Below are 14,323 nucleotides of genomic sequence, written 5' to 3' on the forward strand. Positions count from 1 at the left end.
GCATTTATTTTTCCCAGGTTTTCGTTTTGTTTTGTTTTTTTCTTGAAAATCGTATTTGAATGTGTGGCAACTATAGTTTCCGGTGGGCAAATATGTTGTATTCACCCCTTCAATGTCAAATTTGAATTGGAGGAGAGCATTTGGCATCTAACTCAAAATAACTGTTTTCAACAGATCAATCTTTATTCATAAACAAATTTAACATGCATAAAAGTAGAAGAACATTTGATGCAAACCCAAAAAAGGCTGCATCTAGCTTATAATCTCTTGAATATGATAATACAACAAATCCATTTGTCTTAAAATGGTGGAACATAGTGCAGAACAAAGTGCAGCCATTAAGGTGACCCAACAGGGTATTGTGTATCAATAAGTTAAATAAAAATAAATAAATAAAAATAAATAGAATTAAGAAAATATTACATCTATATACTAAAAAGGGTATACCTGAATGAAAATTATGCATTTAACTGTTTGGTTACCAACATTCTGCAAAATATCTTCTTTTGTGTTCAACAGAAGAAAGAAACTCATAAGTCTGCAACTTGAAGATGAAACGATGGCACAATTTCCAGATGGCAGAATTCTCCCTTATGTAAGCAGTTTTCGGATAAGTAGCCTACAAGGAGTACTGCAGTGAAGGTACAAGTAGATGTATAAATTTACATAAACATATTTGCATACTATACTCTGTGATTTAAATATGTAAAATCTCATATATTTAATGAATAGGCACATATTGATTAGGTCAAATGGATTAACCCTGACAAAAGTCCTTGATATTCATGAAATTAATGATATTCTTTTTAAAATATGATTATTTATATAAGTATCATTTGTAGGCTACACCCATGATTGTTTGTTTATTAATTTACTTATTATTGAACATGCAGGTATTTTCATTCTTAGAAGTGTGTTAAATGAAAATAAATAAATACAAATAAATAGAATGAAGAAAATATTACATCTATATAATAAAAAAGGTATACCTGAAAGAAAATTACGCATTTATTTTAGGCCCATAGTATTCAGTGGCTGACTGTAATAGGTGATTTCATATAATTATGTAAATATAAACTCATTACTTGTCTGAATTTCAACATTATAATGGAACCATAAGCTACTAGTCATAAAATGTATTAGGGTCCTTGACCAATTAGAATGAAACGCATCCAAACTGGATAAAGGGGCCTCAATATTTTGCCCTTTACAAGACATAATGTCATAAAAAGGAGAAAAAGATTAACTACATCAATTAATCCCATGTGTTGGCTCTTTATCTTTCCATTCTTCCTTTTGTGTGACTGACTGAAGTTAGTAAACTGCTGCTGTCACTTGAAAACTGGAAATCTCCACCCCTCATGGCAAAAGCAGACACAGAAGTGGGGCAGTAGAGCTGTCGAAAGATTGCTCTCTCGTCTCCTTTTGACAGATTTATTCCCTATCAAATTAAGGTCTACTGTACAGTAGAGATGTCAGTTAAAGGGTTAAGTTATGTTTTAGGTGGGATATTATGAAAGGAAAAAGCACTAAACGACCAATAACCTTGATTTATTAACCTGTTAACACAGTATACCCCATCTCCCCATGATATGTACTTACAAGTTATTTGCCCACCGGCAACTATAGTTGCTACTTGGACTTTTGACTAAGTATAAAAAAAACTATAGATCTCCTGGAAGATTTGTTTTGTTTGGATGATTCTAGAGACCTTCATTATTATGTAGATATACAGTATATATGTCAACAAAAAATACTTATTAGTAACTTGAAAATTACATTTCTTTGGGAGTGTTTGCCTTCGCCATGCTTCCTGGAAGTAGGGCTAGGAACTTAACAGCCTCATGTAACAGGAAGGAAGTGAATACCTTTTTTTTTCCTTGAAATCCTTTATTTGGTTGTTTGTTTGCATGTCATTGAGAAATAAAACATGGATAACATCTAGAAAAATATTTACAAAAGAAAAATGACAACTATAAACTGCTGCAACTATAGTTGCTGGTGGGCTTAAATGGGTTAAAAATCTTAAAATGTGAGAGGTAGGTTTAGGGGTAGGATTAGGGTAATGGGAAAGAATATACAGTTTGTACTGTATAAAAGTCATTACGCCTATAGGATGCCCCCATAAAACATGTCAACACAATGCGTGTGTGTGTGTACCTGGTATTTATCACATTATGGGGACCAAATGTCCCCATAAGTATAGTAATACCAGCTAATTTTGACCTTGTGGTGACATTTTTTGGTCCGCATGAGGAAACAAGCTTATAAATCACACAGAATGGAGTGTATTGAAAATCTGAAATAGCAGAAAATTCCCTGTGAGGGGTAGGTTTAGGAGTAGGGTTGGTGAAATGCGATAGAAAATATAGTTTATACAGTATTAAAACCATTACGCCTATGGAGAGTGCCCAAAGAAAAAAAATGGAAGTGCCAGTGCGTGCATGTGTGTGTGTGTGTGTGTGTGAGGTTGAGGGTACATTTGATGATAACTCAGCAGTCAAAGTTTATTGAAAAAAAAAATAAACAGTTAATATGTTTTAGGTGATATCTAACAAGAAATACTAATGAGATATTTCATGCAAATATTATACTGTAAACACAAAGTCAAAAAAAAAAAACAAATTCCAAAACCACAACCATTCTATTAATATTAATAGTAGTAGTAGTAGTAGTAGTAGTTGTGGTTCTCACTAATAACTCACATTATGTCAAATTTAAAATACATACTCTGCACATAATTGCTTCCGTTTTTCTCTCACTTTTGTCTTGGTTTTTTATTTACTCATCTACAATGTCTGAAATAAACATGCTTCATACAGAACTCATGTACATTTAAAGTAAGTACAGTTTTCTTTTCACAATGCATCTTCATTTTTCACAATTCTGGCAGATTTGTTTTTTCAGGTAGCTATAACTCATCAGTCAGAACAAAAAAATGTATAAAAAGAACTGCAAACAACAGAAGACAATGCTGATTAAGAAGACTGTATGAGTGGGCAGGTTAAGACACAAGACAACCAGAGTGTTTGAACAAGAAACACAGATAAATAGTTTGAAATATCAGATCCTTGAACATGGATACACACACCTAAAACACACACCTTCATTGTAACATACTATAAACTTCTATTATATTTAATTAAAGACAACTATTATTACTACAGTCTAAGCTTAAGCCAAGCCTACATTTTATTTAAGAAAAAAAAATCATTACTTTATTGTTGAATTACTTTTAGGACATCCACAAAAAGAAATTTGGCAGGTTTTTGTACTTAGGGATTGACATATAAACTATTGATGCAAATGATTTCTATGATGCTTACATTGCTTTTGGGAAACACAGGCCAGATCAGTGTGAATTTTGTATATTTTAATAAACCATAATCAGCATTTATATGATGGGACAAAATGTTTCTTATGCGTCTAATGTTTATGAAGTTATGCCTGCATAACCTGTAGGAAAACTTGTTTAACATTTTATATTAATGCCTGTGTTGAGTGTTATGGTTGCGCTTTAATTTTTAATATGCCAAAAATAACACATAAATGTATCTGGTTCTTAATAAACAACATTTTGGTTTGTATTGGTAATCCTGGCCCAATATTTGGCAATATATTGGATGTCAGACAGAAAGGACACAGGTATGACTATTTAGTCAGTTTTATTACTTTTAAAAGCTTTAATTTAAATTTACAAGCAATAAAAGGATGAGCAAAGGTAAAAGATGCACAGTATTACACACGAAGAGGAGAGTAACAATTGTATAAGCAAAATGCTGGAAAGCTGACATTTCCATGTTTTCGGATTACATGATTTGGACAATCAGATGGAAATAACAGACAAAATATTTTAGGTAACAGGTAAAGATGTAATCGATTAGTCTCAGTCTGTCTGTCTGTGTGTGTGTGTGTGTGTGTGTGTGTGTGTGTGTGTGTGTGTGTGTGTGTGTGTGTGTGTGTGTGTGTGTGTGTGTGTGTGTGTGTGTGTGTGTGTGTGTGTGTGTGTGTGTGTGTGTGTGTGTGTGTGTGTGTGTATGCTGAATCTGCCAAATTCCCTCCAAACTCATAGTTTTTTGAGGGGGCACGATATGACATAATATCAGCAAATCTACCATAATTAAAAAAAAGATTTTTAATTGTAAAAATTAGGGATAATAATTAAGAAGAAAAAATCAACAAAAAAAAAATATAAGAATAATCAAAAAAATAACAAAAAAAAAAAAAAAATGTGTTTTCAGTAATAATAATAAATTATTAAATAATGATAAATATAAGTATGTAAATAAAATGTGCATAAAGCTGCAGGTTTTAATGCAACTAAATTATAAAAATGTCACTAATAACCTAAATTCAACTAAATAATTCAAATAAAATGACTTACAATTAAAATGACTGAACACAGATGTAAGCAGAAGATCTCACAGATAGCAAATAATTATTTCAAACAAAGTCAGTTTAGGATTATTTAACACATTTTAGAAGTTGAGTTTGATCTGATTTATTTAGCTCATTTCAATAGTCTAAATGAGTTATGTGTAGAAATGGCTTTAACTTCAAACAATAAAGTGGAAAGGGAAGAAGTATTTAGGTTACATTTTTCATCATTCTAGATCATTTTAAGATGCCTGAAAAAAAAGGTAAAACGTCATTAAAAAGACATGTAAAGAAGTCTCTTTATTATCAGATTATAGCCAATCAATGTACAGTATTTTCTGTAAATTCAGTAGCTCTGAAAATATATAATGTATAATTTAAAATGTCAAAATATAAAATATAAAAAATGGCAGACAGAAACGACTGGAGTGTGCTGATGCAGATCTCTCCCCTTTGCTCTTGTTTTGGGATTGAAACTGAATCCCAGTGTTTAATTGTGCAAATGAGAAATTATTATTTGCAGTAAAGTGTAATGTTCTTCTGTAATTATCATTGTCTAGTCTGAATAGGTCAGATTTAGGAGAAGTATGTGGTTTACTGAAAGCATACTGAACAATAGGTATATTTCAAAGTGACTTGAAGCGTGAGGTACGGTAAAAAATAAATAAATAAATAAATAAAAAATAAATAAATAAAAATCCAATGTCTATTGTAAGCTCTAAATAAACCCACATTCTATTTCACATATATTAAAAAAAAAAAAAAAAAAAAAAAAAAAAATCTATAAAGGAGATCTCTAGGTGGCCCGTAAGAAAAAATGCAGACAGTTCACTGCACATCTCAGCCGTGAGTATTATTTTGGCAGATACATCCATGACTTAATTGTTTAATCCTGAAAAGTGCATAACTTAAAAATCATCAGATTATTTTCAATGTGAGTTTGCAATATTTCAAATTACTATGATGTAAAATAGTGAGTCAAAAAACAACTATATCAGACAAAACTTGTGTCAAGCATGTCCATTAAAATGTAACAAAATATGTACAGATGTACAGAAGTGTATTTTGAGAATCCATATATTTTTAAATAAATCCAGCAGAATCTGAATGTCACTGAAGCACTTTCAGACAAAGAGTGAGAAAAATCATAATGTGATTTGATATAGACAACTACTAGACAACAAGGACAAATCTGTTTTCTTTCTATGTTCTGGGGGGAAATGTTATCCCTTATAAAAGTTTGTTAGGCCTTTTACTTTAAAGAAAAAAAAAACAAAAAGAAAGAAAGAAAGAAAGAAAGAAAGAAAGAAAGAAAGAAAGAAAGAAAGAAAGAAAGAAAGAAAGAAAGAAAGAAAGAAAGAAAGAAAGAAAGAAAGAAAGAAAGAAAGAAAGAAAGAAAGAAAGAAAGATAAAGAGTGAAGTATTGTTGAGATTTAATTAGTATTATTGTTCAAAATCCTACAATGACAGTTAGACTGATAACATGCTTTACTGCACATCAGTAACGTTCACACCACAACCTGCTTTAAGTCATGAAACTGCAAATTTAAACAATGTGTTAAATCATACAAAATGTTAATTTTAAAAAAGTATTATTTAATTAATAATAGTATTATTATTAATACATGAAAATAAATTGTCAACATAGCATTTTCTATATTAGAAAATGTTCATGTTTAAAAAAAAAAAAAAGTTTTAATTGAAAATGTTTTGCGTTCACATTTCTTTAAAAAAAAGTATGTGAAAATAAGTTGAGCACATCATAAATGCATTATTCAACCAGAAAGTTATTTGATAAATTCAGATGATAATAAAATCAGATACGTTTGTAAGCTTTGGGCCTTTCTTTAATAACGTAGTGCAAAAGCCTGAGTTTATACATGTGTAAAGTGCTGTATCAAGGCTTCCTATACAAGTCATATTCATTTTATATATATTTAATATTGCTTCTTACATGATTAATAATTTACTTCGCAGATTTTAAAATTAGATTTATGAAACTAAAAACAGAAAGGCATAGTCAATATGCACTAATGCATAGACAACTGAAACACATTGGAAAATATATATTTTTTTACAAACTGCTCTGAAAGACTTCATCATTTATAGTAACTGTTAGTAACTACTATCAGCTGTTAGTAGAAATGGCTTTAACAGTGCAGGATATCACAACATAAGGATCGTCTGGGTGTTTACCAAAACAAATGAATCAGTCTAGATTGTCTAAATATTTTACCCCAATGCAAAAATTAATGAGAATTAAAACATAATTTGTCACTGTAAACATTTATTTTCTTATTAATCAGTTAATACAAAATAACAATCCACTGTTTGTATACATGGTTTTGAGGAGTTACGATATGAGCTCATCACTGCTTAAACATAGAGTCAGAGGATGGGGGTCAGCCTCCTGTTATGTTTTAGTTATAAAACATAAAAATGAACAATTCCCAAAGCTTACAGGACTGTAAATCTTAATATTTACACTAAATATGCAATCTGGTTGCAGTCTAAAGCATTATGAAAAAAAGACAAAGTAAAGATGATCCATAAATGTTACATATCCCGTAGCTATAAAATCAATGACATGATAATAATTTGAGAAAACACACACAAATGCATTTGAGAAAACACACACAAATGCCATTATTCACGTGCCTGGCATCTGTTATTTAGGCATGGGCTGGATCTGTTCGCTTGGATTCCCATCCCTCCCTCTCTCTCTGAGTGTGTTTATATGTGTGTGTGTGTGTGTGTGTGTGTGTGTGTGTGTGTGTGTGTGTGTGTGTGTGTGTGTGTGTGTGTGTGTGTGTGTGTGTGTGTGTGTGTGTGTGTGTGTGTGTGTGTGTGTGTGTGTGTGTGCTTCTCTCTGTTTTAGCTCAGAATAACCTGCACACAAATTAACATGCATTGTTGTTATACATTAGTTTTATTTAAAAGTACTTACTATATAAGACAAAGTGATTTATCTCTGCTTGATAAGAGAACGTGACTGGAACATGAAATGGAACAAGAACGGGAAAAGGCCTGAACATTGATGGCGCAGTTTTGTCATAAAATAGTCTGGAAATATATATTTGTTAGGCCATTTTTGATTGCTCTGACAATTAGAGACAAGTAGAAATTAAGGAAAGTGCTGTCAGCACGCATACAAAAATATGACTCATGTATTTGTATATAGCAAATAATTCTCTTTACTTTTTTTGCAAACCGCAAAGCTTTGAAATCATAGTCAATTAAACAATTACTTGATAAATCATATAGCTAAATCGCAGAGTCCCCTTGTCTTTGATCCTTACTAAACTACCACAGTTTAAATGTCAGCCATGACATAGCATGTTCTGAAACAAGCACAATCACATATTATCCACTATTTGCAAAATGCATAATCACAGATCTCAAAGGATAATGTTGGACACGTAGCAGTAGAAAACTTGCCTTAAAACTTTATGATATTACTGTCATAGTTAACTACTGCATTGAATAATGCATTTTCATGCTTGCAGCACTGCTGTACATATATACTGTTTTGCGTCTTATTATATTATCAGAGGCTGTCATACTATGCCATGATGATAATAATTAAACGATTCAGTTAGGTTTTCCTTAAATGTCACAACACAGAGTGTGTGTTCTACTTGATGAAGTGTGGATAAATCTAATGTTAGGAAGTCTGGGTGGATTATGAAGACTCCCTTAGTTCACTTTATCTTGTGTGCAATTAATCTGTCTACACTGACAAAAAATTTGGTCTAGAAAAAAATTTGAGTCATAAATTGTTAGTAAATTTTCCAATTAATTACAAAGAATCTGCAAGTAACACACTGAAGTACACTGAATTTTGCAGTAAGTAGTGTTTTCTTGTAATAATCTTTGCTTTATTTACAACTTCGAAAAATAATTTTACAGTGTACAAAGTGTAAACAAGCCATATGTTATATCTGGACAACATAACTCCGGCTCCCAAATTTTGAGCACAGGTAAGGGCACGTGACACTACTAGTCTAACAAGCAGCTAACATGCGTGTTTTCAATTTAATTTAACAAGGAGTCAGTCAAGGATCAGTCCGTCTATATATCGGCTGCTTTGACTATATTTCAATTTAAACACGTTGGAGTGCCACGAATCGTGTATGAAAATTGTATGCTAACTCTCCAAACACAACTGATGTTCCACGAGCTGTATGCAACAGCACCTGCGCGCGCGTCAGCTGCGTCTCTGCAAAACTCCAAATAAGATGTCACGATCCAGATGTAATATTCTTTTTATTGCATTGGTGCTTTAATTCAGTTGTTTATTCACATTGTAAAACCGTTAAGCATCGCATCGTTTATTTTAGTTATATTAAGCATGCAGTCCCCAACCCTTAGTGTTAAAATTCAGAATTAAATCACATGTTAAATTGATAAGGCGCGGTTGGAGCCACTTGATACTGAAATGGGTGTGCCAGACTCAAAAAAATAAAGAAAATAGTGAAAACCGTGGATTTTTTTTCCCCCAGTTAAAAAAATAATCACATAGCACTCATCAGAATTGCAACGTTTGCCATTCTGGCGATGAGTATGATGATAGTCCAAGAGGAGCAGAAGTAAGAGAGAGCTTTCTTCTATTATTCGCTGTGTGTGCCCTCCGCAAATGCTTTTTGGGGTAAGGGCTTCCCATTGATAGTTGAGAACAGCAAGCCCAGACCGCAAAAAGATTCGTGAAAGACTTTTCCGTACGCTTTGAATGTGACATCTGAGTTCCAGGCTTGGTCCATAATTACTAACAGTCCATGTTGTTGTAGCCAATGGCCGGACCGTGTGCAGTAGACTCCAGTTCTACACATTCGCGCAGAAATGCACAGAATCCGCTCTGGTGTACGACTCCCTTCCCATCCGAGCCCGCGCACCGTCATTCATCCGTGCTCCGATGCCCTTCCTATGGCCATACTGTACATATTCTCCTGTTCGTGATGTGGTTAAGCAAAAAGCTGATCTACTCCTGTCAGTCGATAGATCTGTTGAAGGAGGGGGTTTACTGCGCTCCAGCTCACAGTAAATAGAGAGCAGTGAAGGATTTCATTGGAGCATACGAAAACTCGTCATTCGACCAATCCGTGCTCTTCTAAAACAACCACCCCCCCCTTTTTGAAAAAAGGAAAAATATAGAAAACTAATTCTCCACCGGTGTGCAAAATGTATTTAATAAATTTGCTTTATTTTTGCCTTTGTCGCGCTTTTCTAATCCGAATGTGCCAACCTGTCGTCGCTATGACATATCTCAGTAATAAAAGTGTTATATTATACATGTTTCAGTTGTTTACCATGTGTTAGTCTAAGAGAATCAAGCCAAAGCATCTGGAATGGTTTATTTAAAATACAAATGCATCTATCCGTATCAAATAATAAGCATCACCACCGCCGATAAATATCAAAATGATCCAGTTGGACACTCACCACAAGTTCCTCAAGATCCGTGTGTACAAGGTCTGTAGTCACCAAAGCTTCCTCCTTTCCTTGTCTCATAAAATAATGAACATCATTCTCTGAGTCTGGCTATATTTGGATACCCCACACATCTCTCGCACGCACGCACGCACGCACACACACACACACACACACACACACACACACACACACACACACACAACCATAAAATAACCTCGTCCTCACGAGCACACACGCACACGCACACTCTATAACCAGAGAGCCCTACGCTCGCTTTTCTCTGGATGTGTAGAATCGCCATCGGATTCCAAGGTCAGGACTGAGAGTGACAGGGGAGAACAGCGAGACCCTAACATTTAAGTCTAATCTTAACAGAGAGCGCTCTCGTGGTGACATTATGAGGTTGTGGCTTCATTTGTGGAAGTCTCCAGTCAGTCACGATTCCCTCCATCTGTCTCCGGCACCCAGCGCTTTGCCCCTACTGACGCAGCCGACGCGCATTACTCACTTTAGCAGTCACGACTCGCCAATCTGTGCTGTTTCCGATGAAACCGCACGCCAAAAACGAATTACCAAGGAGCGCTGGGCTCTTACCCACTTCATACGTTTGCCAAACGTGAAGAATTGATTGCTCTTTGAAGTGATAAACATAAACCGTATGTATGACCGAGATTTTAGTCTGTCTGTTTAGTCTTAAATGTTTAGTCTGACGAGCTGAATTTACAAAGACCACGCATTTGGGTCTATAAACAAACCGGTTTTTTTTTTCAGCGTTGCTTATTTTGACTCTTTGGCGAATACACACACACAAAAGACTAAGGTGTCACCATCTACGTGATCTTGAGGTTCAATGGTTTCTCACAGGTCCTTGCTAAAGGGATCCAAGCTGGTTTTAGTTTTTCAGGGTGGGAGACCGTCTCAATCAGCTTGGTCAGACTTAAGACTAGCAAATCACCTTAGGCTGGTTTAAGATGGTGTTTTCAGCAGGGTTACCTGACTAACCTCAGGATCGCGTGCAAAGAATGAATTATTAAACGTATGTGATACACTGAATTATTGAGGAAATGGTCAGATGCACCAAAGCAGTCTTCAGTGAGTGGTGCAGGCTATAAAGACCAAAAACCTCTGCCTAGACAACAATTTCCACATGACTAAGGACATGAAAGTACAGTTTTATTCATTGGTACAGGTCTGGACTGGACACTATAGCTGCAACGTTGTGAGTGTAAGTCGACGGATTTCAGCACCACTGATGGCGGACAGCTCTTCATTATAGAGACTTCATCATGTGATTTCAGCCACGAATGATAAAAATTGTAAATTAACAGGCAACATTTGGTCTCCTATTTGAGAGTTTTCGTTATTAAACAAAGCGCCAGTGTGATCCCCTTCCAGCTTCACTCACTGAATGCAAAAAGTGACCACAAAACTGTCCAGAAATACATATTTCAAGCCAGAACATGCAACCGAGGTCACCAGGAGAGCGAGAGGTCTCGCCGGTGGAGGGAGCCCTCGATGAGAGACACATACATAGATACATTGTGTCAGCACTGAATGAAACGCGCAATAACACAAGGAAATATCTCAAGGACACAACGAGGGCATAACGTGCTGTCCTGGTGTGTTTTTATGCCTCAAAACGAAGGCTGCATATGAGGGTGATACCCCTGTCTATTTCTGGATCAAGCTGTTACTATTTTTAGAGCACTTGGAGAAAAAAAAACACTCACAAATGCTCCTCAGAGGAATTGTACGTGATCACCGTGACATGCGCGTTCACGTCTACTCTCTAACGCGGTTTGCGTAAAGGATCGTGACGCTTGGGTATGGAGACATGGCACCCTTTTAAAAAGACTAATCGTGATTTCTGCTTTATTTCAAAAGGATGCGGATTAGTTACTGTTCTTTTTTTTCTTCTTTTTTTCTGATTTGAGCAAGTGTTACGCCCCTATTAATTGCATCCAGGCGATACTACCGATAACAGATACAATCATACACAAACTCATAATGCAATTATGTATATACGGAAAATAACTATTTTTCTGTTTCCTTTATCTTCAATTTTCCTTTATCCAAAGCTGCGTCAGTTGCATTGACGTCACGTTCATATTCTCCTCCTTTCGTCGATGCCTTAATGAAAGACATTACCTCTGGATTCGGTGGCTGTTTTATCGTTTAAGGCGATAGCATGAAAAATACTTGAGGCAAAAAAGTAAACATTATTTATAGCAAAAGAAGAAACACTCAAGCTCCTCACGACAACCACATAAACACGTCAATAATGTCAGTGTATGAGCAAGAATGTACACAATGATTAAACTCTTGAAAACAGATGGACAAAAACGACGTTTCTAATCTTAGCTTACTCAGAAACCAGACTATACAATAACACCCGACACACACAATGATAAAATAGGTGTGCCAATGGCTGATGGTGATGATGATGCAAAGACGTGCAGTCGTTGCCAGTAAAATCCAATTCTGGATCAGAGGCCTCATGCAAGACCCAGACTACGTCACGACGGCGCAGCAAGATGCCACGATTTGTTTTTCTATACATTTATCAAAGAGATTTTAGAGTCATCTGTCACAAAACCTACAATGCATCCATTCAAACGCAACAAACAGTTACAACGTCTAAAAATGGACACCGTCGTTTTGTAATATCAAGAAGTGAAGGCTGGGCTGGGCGCCTTGCCTGCAAAATTTGTGGCCGTAGCGCAGAGTTTACGCATTCCTTGCAAGAACCCTGCAACACGCAAAAAGATAGTAGACTATGCATATATATATATGTGTGTGTGTGTGTGTGCAAATGCAGGGTAAAGATTTGCAAGATGGATAATATATATATATATATATATATATATATATATATATATATATATATATATACGTGTTCCATAGTGTCATTGCGTTCATGCAGCAGACTTATTGCTACATATTTCATACTGTTTGTCGTGAAATGTAGTCCGACGCACGCTCTCGAGCCGAGGCCTGAGGTAGTCGCTGTCCGTGGTGCTGAAACTCTCTGTCCGCTCATGTCGACTGATAAGGGAACGCTTTCTTACTTAAGTCCTTTCTTTGTTTATACTGGGTGCAACAGGACAGAGTTGAGACGGTCTAGACAGTCCAGGTTGCATATTCAGTGAACTGATTTGCTACAGTTTTGAAAATGGTTCGCATGTTCCTCATCTGCTACAACTCAAGTTAGGAGGATTAAAACATGAACACGACTGACTTCATGAAAAGAAAAAAAAAGCTTGTTTCATTATTCCATCTGTTTGTTTGCTCTTTTTTATAAAGTAGTAGAAGCGTTGCAAAAGCTAAAAGGGTAGGCTACCGGAGATGTCAGTGCGATTCATAAATGTTACAACAGCGCGAATCGTGACCACTCGGCAACAATGAGAACAACACGCTTTGAGAACATCGGATTTAAAGTTGTGAATGAGCCGCTAATATCAAGGACGAGTAATCTGCTACTATTATAACACTCTGCCAAGTATCGAGATAAATAAAAAGTAATTCTAAAGACTCAATACAACGCACAAATAGCCTACAAACCGAAGCGTGAGACTTTAAGTGGCTGCAATCTTGCAAAGCACAAAAGTAGCATCTTCCGATGTAGTTTTGATCTGGACTCTGTAAAGCCTACTTTACAATCCAACAACAAGCAAACAAACTCTGTGCAGTTATCACCTAGTTCAACATCTCATCACTTTAAAAGATATCCGAAGTCAAAATAAAGTTCCAAATGAGTTGAGAACTTGAAACAGAAAGAAATCAAACATCACTCACCTTATGTTCTCGTTCATCGAAGTGCGAAGCGATGTTCGCACAGTGTTCACAGAGGAATCTAGACAAGACGGGGTACACAGACGAGCGCCTGCATTTGGACCACAGTGCTCACTGCGTGAATGAGCTCGCTCGCTTTTTTTGAATGAAGAGAAATACCTAGAGAAAGTATCAGCTTTCTCATGTATTCGGGGGAGGGGGTTGAAATTGGTTATTGAGAAGTTAAAGGATGGCTGGCACCCCGCAAACTTGCTTTGCATAGACAGACACGAGAACACGACTCTGTGAATGGAAAATGTTCATATTCACGGTAAGAATTTACCTAAATTTGCTGAAGAAGAAAATATATATATATATATATATATATATATATATATATATATATATATATATATATTTACTGTATGTGTATATACTGTATGATTATATTATCAGTGTTTTACCACGAGCTTGTGTAATAAAGCATACTGTAGTGTATTTTTAAACGTGTTTTTCATTCTTTATATTCATTCATTCATCGTTACAGATATATATATATATATATACATATATATATATATATATATATATATATATATATATATATATATATATATACACTCTTTATGTTTAATTTAATGGACACCAGGGCTTCTTAGATACAGCAGTGTCATTTCTGTTGGTGGAGAGCACAGCTTTCCCCGCCACCAGCCTATCACTGTGCTATTGACCCGCATTGACGTCA

The sequence above is a fragment of the Cyprinus carpio genome, chromosome B7 (assembly GCF_018340385.1).
Source record: "Cyprinus carpio isolate SPL01 chromosome B7, ASM1834038v1, whole genome shotgun sequence".
Taxonomy (NCBI): domain Eukaryota; kingdom Metazoa; phylum Chordata; class Actinopteri; order Cypriniformes; family Cyprinidae; genus Cyprinus; species Cyprinus carpio.